This window comes from Nelumbo nucifera, chromosome 6, assembly GCF_055504915.1.
Source record: "Nelumbo nucifera cultivar China Antique chromosome 6, China Antique-T2T, whole genome shotgun sequence".
NCBI classification, from domain to species: Eukaryota; Viridiplantae; Streptophyta; class Magnoliopsida; order Proteales; family Nelumbonaceae; genus Nelumbo; species Nelumbo nucifera.
The window spans coordinates 50,065,824-50,078,186 of record NC_142654.1 but is presented as its reverse complement, the minus strand read 5'-3'; the positions used below and the strand labels follow the sequence as shown (position 1 = coordinate 50,078,186).

The 12,363-nt window shown below is 41.4% G+C and overlaps 1 non-coding gene across 1 annotated transcript; it reads right to left on the bottom strand.

Annotated features, from left to right (window-relative positions):
* Window positions 1–4,118: 4,118 nt before the first annotated feature.
* Window positions 4,119–4,224, bottom strand: LOC148791033 (small nucleolar RNA R71). The gene has a single exon (XR_016078035.1). It is a non-coding gene; the product is annotated as a small nucleolar RNA R71 (small nucleolar RNA).
* Between the last annotated feature and the right edge of the window lie 8,139 nt (window positions 4,225–12,363).

The window sequence follows — 12,363 nt, the reverse complement described above, 5'->3', positions numbered from 1 at the left end:
GAAACGTATAGAACTTCTTTTGGAAGAACATAGTATGTCGCTTCGGGTTACCTCGGGTACTGATCTCCGACAATGACAAACAGTTCGAGGATATCAAGTTTCAGGAATGGTGCCAAGATATGGGGATTCGGCAGAACTTCACATCAGTCGCGCACCCGCAGGCAAACGGTCAAAAAGAAGTGATGAACAGAGCTATCCTCCGCGGACTGAAAGCACGACTAGACCGAGCTAAAGGGTTATGGGCGGACGAGCTACCAAGTGTTCTATGGGCTCACCGAACCACGGAAAAAACCGCCACAGGAGAAACCCCCTTTAACCTCACTTATGGCACCAAAGCGGTAATCCCGGTGGAGATCAAAATACCTACACTGCGACTAGAAGCATACGACGATCAAACAAACGGAGATGAGTTACGCACCAACCTTGACCTATTGGATGAGGTAAGAGACCTCACGTACATCCGGACCGCAGCTTACCAGCAAAAGGTAGCTCGGTACTACAACGCCAGAGTAAAAAAGCGGAACTTCCGCATCGACGACCTGGTTATCCGTAAGATCATGGCACCCGAGCCCGGCATGGGCAAACTTGGACCAAATTGGGAAGGGCCCTACCGAGTAAAGAGAGCGCTCGAGGGGGCATACGAGCTCGAAACTTTAGAGGGCAAACAAGTACCCCGAGCTTGGAACGTCGTTAACTTGAGATGATACTACCTATAGATCACCAAGCGAAGTGGATTAAGTCTACCAGAGTTAAAGGGCTAGGACGCCGAACTAACAAGGACCTCAGCATGGACAAGCAAAAGCAAAAGATGCAAACTAAAAGCTCAGGCAAGGTGCCAACAACAAACTAATAGGGGCATCGGCATATGGTCAGTTTGGCAATACGGCCAGTTCGGAGGAAAGAGCAACCAATACTTAATAAAAAAAAATCATTCCATTGCAAAATACTTTGTGTACATTTCAAAAAAAAATCACAGGCCCGGAGCTACTTCTTCATCATCAGAAGGCACTTCAACGATACCCGAAGGTCCTGTCTCGCCCTCAGAATCCGGCTCCCCATCAGCGGCGTTGGCCATCTCCTGAGTAATGCGCGAAGTGGATATGGCACTAATATCAAGCTCGGGGTACGTATTCTGGATCATCCACCGGCTTAGTTTAAAGCCCCTTCTATACAAGTCCACCATCAGGTCATCAAAACGCGACGAGGCAATGTATTCATCGATGGCCTTCTTCTTGGCATCCTCTATGCCTTGAGAAAAGATCTGGTTCCTCTCCCTGATATCCTCTTGAAGGTATTCAACCTAATGCTGCAAATCCAGCCTCAGGTCCGCCATGTGCTTCACTACAACTCCCATGACCTCGGCATCTCTCTGAGACCTCGCCTGCCTGGCCTGTGCAGCGCGAGTAGCCGCCTTAGCAGCTCGGGAAGCCACCTCGGCAGCATGGAAAGCCTCTTCGGCAACTCGCGCCTACCTCGAGCTCTTTCCACTTGGGCCGCCATGGCATGAATAGAAGAATTCACCAATAGAAGGAAAGAACAAATGATCAAAAGAACGACGGCAAGAAAGATAAAAGCAAAGAGCCTGACAAGAAATATGACTTACCACCATGGCATGAGTGGCAGCATGACAAGCTACCTGGTTTAGAGGAAGCACGGTCCATGCCACGACCTCCTCAGGATAGATGGCCTCCCTACTCTTCTGAAGAGCGTTGTTTGGCAACAACACGCTCCTGAAACTCGCCTAGGGCTCCCGAGCCTGAGGGCCTAGCTCGCGTATAAGCAGACTCAGAGTAAGCGGGAGCCCCCGTGTAAGTAGCCTCGGCATAAGGAGCCCCTGCCGCTTCATGTACTGGGTGGATCCACTGACGGGTAGTCTGGTACCTCAGGCTCCGCATCTCGAGGCAGCTCGGCACGAGTTCGTTTGGCGACTCGCTTCTTCCTCTTCATGCTGTGAAACAGGTGCCCACCATGAGTCCTCTCTGAGTCCATCACACCTGCAAAAAGAGCTCGGCATCAGAAAAAAAACGAAAGAACAGAGCAAAACAAAAGACAAACCTCTGAGTAAGGAACCTACCCGAACTCAGACCGGCCTCAATGAGCTTGGCCTCCGTCAGATAATGATGGTATTTTAGCCCAAGCCGTGCCCATTGCCAAAGGCCCTTTGCCGTCTCCTTATCAAGCGTAACACCGGCGTCAGGGGCAGCCATCCCCCACCCAGTTTGGAACGGCCACCCCAATGCACTTCGCACCCCAAAGTAGTCCCGTTTCCACGTCGGGACCTTGTTAGGAAGTTCGTGTAGAAGCTTAAAACCCGGGCGAGGAGACAGGTAGTACGCCCGCCTACGCCCGGGAAGGGGACCCGCTTGCTTCTTAAGCATTAAAATGGAGGAGAAGATCTCCAAGTCTAAAGGCAAGGCCTGTTCGCAAAATAGGGAGATTGTCCCCACCAAATTACGAATAGAGTTCGGGTGAAGCTGGCCGACTGTAACACCGAAGTGGTTCATTACCTCGACAATGAGAGGGTGGAAGGGAAGGCGCAACCCCGCAATGAGCTGCTCCCGGAATATCACGATCTCATCAGGACTGTGTTCCCAAGGGAAACTGCCCGAAGGTATGAAGTAGGTGTACTCCCTAGGCAAGTTGAATTGGGTGATAAGGGAATGAAGCCCCTCAAGCGTCATGGTCGAAGGCCCAAACTTGTCCAACATCTGACCTCGACGAGAGGAGGACGCCAAACTACCCGAGGCGATTCGGCCTACGGGTTCGAACTCTAGTGAAGTATCATAATCGAGTCTAGGGGTCAGGTGTAACTTTCCAGTTTTGCTCATCTATCTCTAAGGTCCAGGGCAATACTGGAAATCTGGTCCGGCTCAAGGATTCGAGTAATCCCATACTACACGTGCCTTGGGTCGTACCCTGGTGTCCGAGACAAGCCATCCCAACACTTAGCGACACACCAGTATCAGCCTTGGCAGGATAAATCTCCCCAGACTTATCCAATGGCTGTGAACATTTAAAACTAACACGAGTCTCATTAAGTATCCAGTTTTAGGGTCTTACACAGAATCATACCAAACAACATGAATCAAACATGCACTTTGTTTATTTACACTAAATGTCAAAAGTACATCAAATCAGATTAAAGCTAAGGGCATACAAAACTGTCTAACAAATCTCATTCATTAATATTCATTGGAATGGTTAGGTGGACCGAAAGCCCTAGCGAATTCAACCAATCGTTACATACTTCAGCATTGTTACTTCTGCTCTTGTTTTCCTTTTTCTGCTTTTTCATTAGTTCTTATTCTCAAATCTGAAATTCGATTGTCCAAATAATTAAGGAAGGTTGTAGTTCTAATACTTATTTTGTTAAATCCTCGTGGGAACGATATTTTTATATTAGTTGATAACTAGTGCATTTGCTAGGGTTATAATCATAGCTATCAAGTTTTTGGCGCCGCTGCCGGGGATTTAATCCTAAAATAATATTAGAACTTGTTAACCTTGATTAATTTGGATTTTTATTTTTGTTTCATTTTGTTTACTTTTTTTTTCAGTTTTTTTGAATTCTTGCTTTGTTCAGATTTACTAGTGCATGACACGCACTAGAAGAGAGGGACTAGCAGAATTCGATCCTGAAATTGAAAGGACCCTTCGCTTATTACAAAAGGCCAACAAGGGGAAAGCGAGAGAGGAGGTTGAAATTGGCGAACCAGCAATAGAGATTGAAGAAGAGATGGCAGAAGCAAATCACACCCTCTTGGACTACGCCTGTCCAACCATTGATGGGGCGACTTCCAGTATTTGCAAGCCCACAATTCATGCTAATAATTTCGAAATCAAGCCTGCAATCATTCAGATGATTTAGACAAGTATTCAGTTTAGTGGGTTTCCAAGTGATGACCCTAATGCACACTTTGTTAACTTCCTAGAAATATGTGATACATTTAAACATAATGGAGTTAGTGATGATGCTATTGGGCTTAGATTATTTCCGTTTTCATTGCGTAATAGAGCTAAAGATTGGCTTAATTCACTCCCTACAGGAAGTATCACCACTTGGAATGATCTAACCCAAAATTTTTTGGCTAAGTATTTCCCACCCTCTAAAACAGCAAAACCAATTAATGATATCACTACTTTTGCTCAATTTGAAAGGGAGTCTTTGTATGAAGCATGGGAATGATTCAAGGAGATGCTTAGTAAGTGTCCTCACCATGGGATACCAACTTGGCATCAAATTCAGACCTTTTATAATGGCATTATCCCCTCTAATCATTCTATTATTGATGCAGCTGCAAGTGGCACAATCATGAGAAAAACACCAGAGGAAGCCTATAACCTAGTGGAGGAGATGGTGTTAAACAGCTACCAGTGGAGCAATGACCGAACCAATCAAAGGGGAGTACACCACATCGATTCCCTTGCTGCCATATCTGCTCAACTCGCTAATCTGAACAAAAAACTTGATACTTTTAATATTGCAGCAATTAATACATCTTCTAGCATCCCATGTGATTTTTGTGGTCAAATAGGACATACTAATTTTGATTGTCCATTAAGTAGTCCTTTTACTTCACATGAGAATGCTAATTTTATCTCTCATGCTGGTAGGTCAAATTTCAATCCCTACTCAAACACATACAACCCAAGGTGAAGGAATCATCCAAACTTTTCATGGAGCAACAATCAGCAAAAGGCACCCATGGGATTCCAACAACAGCCGCCCCCACAAGAAAAAAAGAGTAGTTTGGAAGAGATGATTTCTAAGTTCATCAATGCTATTGAAGCAAAATTCCAAGAACAGGAAGCATCGATCAAGAACTTAGAAGTTCAAATGGGGCAGATTGTAAATCTGTTGTCGGAAAGAAAAGAGGGACGGCTACCCAGCAATACGGAGAAGAATCCCATAGAGCAAGTAAACGCCATAGCTTTAAGAAGTGGGAAGATAGTTGGCGAAACCCAGAAGGATGACAAGGAAGCTGATGTGGCCGATTTGCAAAAGGAGACTGAAGGGAGTACACCTAAACTAAATTTAGATGCTATTAAACTCCCTATCCCCTACCCTGGAAGAATTTGAAAGCTAACTTGGACAGACAATTTGAGAAATTTTTAGAAGTTTTTAAAAAAGATCCATATTAACATCCCTCTTCTTAATGTGTTGTCACAGATGCCAAAATATGCTAAATTCTTGAAGGAGGTGATGTCGAACAAAAGGAAATGGGAGGACTACGAGATGGTGAAGTTAAATGAAGAGTGCTCAACCATTCTTCAAAATAAATTCCCCCAAAGTTGAAGGATCCAGGGAGTTTTTCTATACCTTGCACCATAGGGAATACCAAATTTGAAAAATCTTTATGTGATTTAGGTGCTAGTATAAATTTAATGCCTAACTCTATTTTTGAAAGACTCGAATTGCATGAACTAACATCTACAACTATTACCCTACAATTGGCCGATCGAAGCATTAAATACCCTAGGGGAATAGTGGAAGATGTCTTAGTTAAAGTAGGTAATTTCATCATCCCTGTTGATTTCATTGTGTTGGATATGGAAGAGGATAGGACGATGCCATTGATTCTAGGGAGACCCTTTCTTGCTACAGGCAATGCTTTAATTGATGTGCGAAAAGGTCTACTTACTTTTAGAATCAATGGTGAAGAGTCATATTTAATGTATTTAAAACCATGAAATATCCCAACGAAAATTGAACATGAAATATATGCAATCGATTGCATTGATGTTTGGGCAGCTGAAATTAACGCATCTAAATTGGATGACCCCTTTGAAAGCTGCATTCTTAATTCGTGTAAAAACATGCAGATCATGGAGGAAGAAGTTAAGGAGGTGTTGAACTATCTGGAGGCCGGTCAGGAAGGGTTCAAGCCAAGACAAGGTAATGTTCATTATATTATGTTGTTGATTTCTGATAAGAGACTATTACCCTCTGTTTTGCAGGCCCCTATTCTAGATTTAAACCCGCCCATGATGGATGAAAGGGGAGCACACCGGAAGTTGCAACTACAAGACCTGGAGGATCTAGTTTATGATTAAAAATAGGGAAGTTTGTTTTTACTTTTTCTTTTTGTTTTTACATTTCTAGTTTAGTTTTTCTGCCCATTCTTTGCATTTAACCTCACATTGGGGACAATGTAAGTTTTAAGTGTGGGGGAGGAGATTTAGGTTGTGTTTTAAAATTTGATTTAGGTTGTGTTTTCTGCATTTGCTCTAACAAAAAAAGAAAAAAAAAATCAAAAGACTCAACTCTTTTGGTATCAATTGAAACAATATTTTGGGAAAATTCTTGTGGACCTAGTAATGAGGTACAATTAAGAAGTACACGACTTATCTGAAGCCATTTCCAGTTAAGCTAGTCCTAAATTTAGGTTTAAGTAAATAGGGTGAATATTTTTGGTAGGATGAAGCATAAAATGCACCTACCAGTCAAGTAATTCAATAGTAGGATGGAGCATAAAATGCACCTACTAGCCAGTAATTCAAACAGTAGGATGGAGAATAAAATGCACCTACTGACCAAGTAATCCTAAAAGTGAGATGGAGCATAAAATGCACTCACTTCCAGCAAGGAGAAAAAAAAGAGAGAAAAAAAAAGAGAGAGAGAGAAGATAAAAATGTATCTTGGATAATCTCATCCAAGATAGAAGTAGTTTTAGTATATCTCAAGAGAGAATATTAAATAAAATTGAAAAGACTTCAGCTTATGGGAATGACAATATATCTTGGATAATCTCATCCATTAATATTCATTGGAATGGTTAGGTTGACCGAAAGCCCTAGCGAATTCAACCAATCGTTACATACTTCAACATTGTTACTTCTGCTCTTGTTTTCCTTTTTCTGCTTTTTCATTAGTTCTTATTCTCAAATCTGAAATTCGATTGTCCAAATAATTAAGGAAGGTTGTAGTTCTAATACTTATTTTGTTAAATCCTCGTGGGAACGATATTTTTATACTAGTTGATAACTAGTGCATTTGCTAGGGTTATAATCATAGCTATCAATCTTCTCAGGTGACAATTTGCGGTGAACTAAAACAGGGCCCGCCTATTACTCCATTGTATGACTGTCCCAACCACTGAAGACCACCCAAACGTGATTGCTGGTGGTTGGCAATCTCATTTGTTAATTAAAACGACCGGTCGCCATTCTGGCAATTGGCGATAATAAGCAAACCAAAAACAGAGGCCGCCTAGCTATTCCTACATTGTATGACCCTCTCGACTGCCGGTGGCAACATAGAAGTTATTGAGGAGTTGACCAACCCTAGCTTTCCTCCTCTTATCAAAGACAACTCTAGCCTTCTTGCTAAAGAGAGCTCTAGATCTCTTACCAAAGAAGGCTCTAGTCTTCCTGCTAAAGAAGGACCAGCTACTATACAAAGAGTTCTTATTCTAGAGAGACCAATCAAAGCAAAAAAGGAAACTCCTTCCTTATTTTTTTGTTTCTATACTTGTAATTATTTTCGATTTATTTTTTATTATTCTTGTATATATTCAGCCTTGTACAATCACTTTACAATTAGTGAAATTCGACCTACTCTTTGAAATCCACTCTCTTCATATTATTCTAACTTGGTTTCAGAGCCATGGCTTACAATACCTCCATTGTATCTGAAGCAATGAGCACAAGCTCAACCCCTTCCCAAATTTCTTCTTTACCTATAAGCATCAACTCAATTCCCAACATCTCTCATTATCTGACAATCAAGTTTAATGGCGACAATTTTCTTCTGGAAAGGTCAATTGCTTCCAGTTCTTCGAGCTCACAAGCTAACGGGACTAATTGATGGATTAGCCAAGCCTCCTTCAGAAGAGATACCAAATCCCAATGATAACAGTAAGCAAATTTTGAATCCAGATTTCTCTACCTGGTTACATTTAGATCAGTTGGTCCTAAGCTGGCTTGTTGACTCTCTAATTGAGGGAGTCCTGGCACAAGTTGTTGGATTTTTTACAGTTGCCAAAGTTTGGAGTGCTCTAGAAAGATCATTTTCTTCTCATTCTCGATCTAGGGTATTACAACTTAGGCGCCAACTTCAAAACCTTAAGAAAGGAAATCTCTCCATTAGTGATTATGTCCAAAAAGCCAAAACTATCGCAAATAACCTTTCTACAGTTTCAGAACCAATAGCAAAAGAAGATCTGGTTCTATATATTTTATCTAATTTGGGAAGTGAGTATGAATCTCTTATTACAGGCATCACAAATTGAACTGATGCAAATCAGCTCAACATTAGTGATGTTCTTGGGTTACTTTTGAGTCATAAATCATAGCTTTTATAGCATTTTTTTTCTAGTGAAAGTCCTAATGCGAATGTTGCCATGAATAATAAAAATATTACTAACAATTTTCAGTCCTCTCAAAACTCCTATAATCAAAGCAAGGGTGGCAATAATCGTGGCAGAGGCAGGGGGCGTAGTGGTTAGCCCTCAAGCCGTGGATAAGGCCATGGAAAAGGAAATAGCATTACAAACTAGGCCATGGAGCACTTAAGTGTTACAAACGGTTCGATCTCTCATATCAAGGAGAGAGTAGCTCACGTCCAACAGATCCTACAGCCTTTCACAGTGGTGTATCCCATAACGGTTCTATGTTTGGATCTGGATTTGATCCGATTTGGTATTCAGACAGTGGCGCCACTCATCATATGACACTGGATGCTGATAACCTGCAAGTTCGAACCGAATACCAAGGTTCTGATCAAGTCAAGATTGGTAATGGCACAGGTTTGACTATAACTAATACAGGGTTGGCTTCTCTAGTTTGCAATCATAACCAGTTTGCCTTGAAAAATATTTTTCATGTTCCTTCTCTTATTAAGAATTTGCTCTCTGTAAGTAAATTTACCAAGGATAATAATTAGATCTTTGAACTTCATCCGGATTTCTTTGTCTTAAAGGATCATACAGGGAGAGTTTTACTCCGAGGACCTAGTAGAGATGGACTTTGTTAGTTTCTTGGAGTAGTTTAGCACAAGACAATAAACTGGGCAGCTTTTGTTGGTGAGAAAACCTCCTTGGCAGAGTGGCATCAACGACTTGGTCATGCTTCCCTAAGAGTTGTGAAAAATGTTATTTTTAAATTTAGTCTACCTTATTTTGGATCTCTTAATTGTCCTTTTGTGTGTGAAGCTTGCCAGATGGGCAAAGCCCATCGTTTACGTTTACCATCTTCGAATACAACTTTTTCTTCTCCTCTTGAATTAGTGTTTTCTGATGTATGGGGAACTACCCCAATTTTGTCCAATAAAGGATTTCGATATTATATTTTATTTGTCGATGCATATTCAAAATTTTCATGGATTTTTCCTCTTGTTTTCTACAAAAATGAAGATGTTTCAGAGTAATTGGGGTGGTGAATTTTTCTCTCATTCTCGATATCTTGACAATGTCGGTATTATTCACTATCTCAGCTGTCCCCATACACATGAACAAAATGACAATGCTGAATGTAAACATCAACATGATATTGAGTGCACATTATCTCTATCGGCACCCTCCTCTCTCCCCCATTCCTTCTAGGCTGATGCTGCTGAAACTACAGTCTTTCTTATCAATCGACTGCCAACTCTGGGTCTTGATAATCTCTTTCCTCATGAGAAGTTGTTTGGCAAACCTCTTGATTATTCTATGTTAAAGGTATTTGGTTGCAAATGTTATCCTCTCCTTCGGCCTTATAATTCGCACAAGATGGATTTTTCGATCTACTCCTTGTATCTTTATTGGCTACAACAACAATCACAAAAGGTACCGTTGTTACAACCCCGCTACTAGTAAAGAAATCATTGCTCGACATGTTGTTTTTTATGAACATTCCTTTCCCGGATTTGTACAGTCATCGCCATCTTTCAGCCTTGCTGCTCCCACTGGCATTACTCTCCCTTCTCTGGGTATCATTAATGCTGACACGTGTCCAGCTCCTGCTACTCCTACCCCTGAGGTATCTCCTTCTTCCTTGCCATCTATATCTGCTACTAATGAGGAATCTACTACTTCTTCCTCTGAACCAGAACAATAAGTTTCCATCACTGATGATCTCTTACCAGTTCGGCACACCAGACCTATTCAGGAACTGCTCGACACAACTCCTATTGTAGGACCTCCTGTGTGCACTCATTCAATGGCAACAAGGTCTATGACATCCAAATTAGCTTAGGTTTTATTTGCTACTCATCGTCCTCTTCCATCTACTCTACTTCATGATGTTGCTACTCTTGAAGAGGATCCCTCTTCTTACGGACAAGTTGCTAAGTCCCCTCATTGGCGCTCTACCATGACTACCGAATTTCATGCATTAATTCAAAATGGTACTTGGGAGTTAGTTCCCTATGATACTTCTATGAATGTAGTTGGGTCCGAGTGGGTTTTCAAAATCAAACGGCACCCTGATGGTTCAATTGATCATTACAAGGCTCGTCTTGTCGCCCAAGGTTTCACTCAAGTTCCAGGGGTTGACTTCACTGAGACTTTCAGTCTTGTGGTCAAACCTGCAATTGTGCACATTGTTCTCTCACTTGTAGTTTCTCGTGGATGGGACATTCAATAGTTGGACATCCATAATGCCTTTATTAATGGTTTTATCACTGAAACTATTTATATGCATCAATTGAAAGGTTTTGAGGATAGCCATTATCCCCATCATGTTTGCAAACTTCAAAAGGCCCTCTATGGACTCAAATAGGATCATTGGGCTTGGTTCTCTCATTTGAGCAATAGATTATATGACCTTTGTTTTCGTGGTTCACAATGTGACCCCTCCCTGTCTATCTACAGTCAAAATCAGATCACCATTTATATTCTTGTTTATGTTGATGATACTACACTAGCTCTTCTTCTACTCATGTTTCTCAACTTATTAGCAGTTTGTCTTAGACTTTTGCCCTGAAAGATTTGGGGTCATTGCACTACTTTCTTGGTGTTGAATCTCACCGTGATGCCATGGGATTGTTTCTCTCTTAGCGTAAGTACATTTTTGATCTCTTGCTGAAGACTAACCTTGTTGCGGTCAAACCAGTTTCTAGTATGATGGCCACCTCATCTCGCCTCTCACGGTTTGATGGTGAACCGTTATCTAATCCCACTCAGTACTGGAGCATTGTAGGTGCTCTTCAGTATGCCACTCTCACTAGGCCAGATGTTACCTTTGCAGTTAATAAAGTTTGTCAAATTTTACATGCTCCTACTAATGAACATTGGAGCGTAGTTAAATGAATTTTGTGGTATCTCAAAGGTACTGTTGATACTGGCTTATTTTTCTCGGCACACACATCAGAAACATTGACTGCTTACTCTGATGATGATTGGGCTGGCTGCCCTGATGACAAACGGTCTACTGGTGGATATGGCATTTTTCTTGGATCTCACTTGATCTCGTGGAGTTCTAAGAAACAACCTATTATTGCTCGATCCAGCACAGAGGCTGAATTTCGAGCTCTAGCTAATGCCAGCACGAAACTCTTGTGGCTGAATTCTCTTTTCTCTGATATGGGAGTCAAAATCCAGTCACCACCGGTTCTATACTGCGATAATATTGGGGCCATGTATCTTGTAGCTCATCCCATTTTCCGTGCCCATACTAAACACATTGAGGTCAATTTTCATTTTCTTTGAGATCTTATTGTTAAGAAGTCTCTGGTGGTGTAGTTTCTTCCCACTCAGGACCAAATTGCTGACATTTTCGCTAAGCCAATCTCCTCTCACCGGTTCGAGTGGCTTCGGTCCAAGCTTCGAGTGCTTCCAGCACACTTTCGCTTGAGGGGGTGTATTGAGGAGTCAACCAACCCTAGCTCTCCTCCTCTTACCAAAGATAGCTCTAGCCTTCTTGCTAAAGAGAGCTCTAGAACTCTTACCAAAGAGAGCTCTAGATCTCTTACCAAAGAAGGCTCTAGTCTTCCTGCTAAAGCAGGACCAACTACTATACAAAGAGTTCTTACTGTAGAGAGACCAATCAAAGCAAAAAGGAAACTCTCCTCTTAGGAAGTTTCCTACTGAAGCTCCTTCCTTATTTTTTTATTTCTATACTTGTAATTATTTCCAATTTATTCTTTATTGTTCTTCTATATATTCAGCCTTGTACAATCACTTTATAATTAATGAAATTCGACCTATTCTTTGAAGACCACTCTCTTCATATTACTCTAATTGAAGTGATCACCGATGGTCGATGATCTCATCTACGTCTTAAAAACCACTGGTTGCCACTCCGATACCTGGTGGTAATTATCACAAAAGGTCGAGAAAATTTGGAAAAATTATACATTTATTCTCTTTATCACCGTTTAAACAAATTACTTTGTTTGCAAATCTTTTCTATAAAGTTTGGAGAAGAAAAATAAAAATCCAA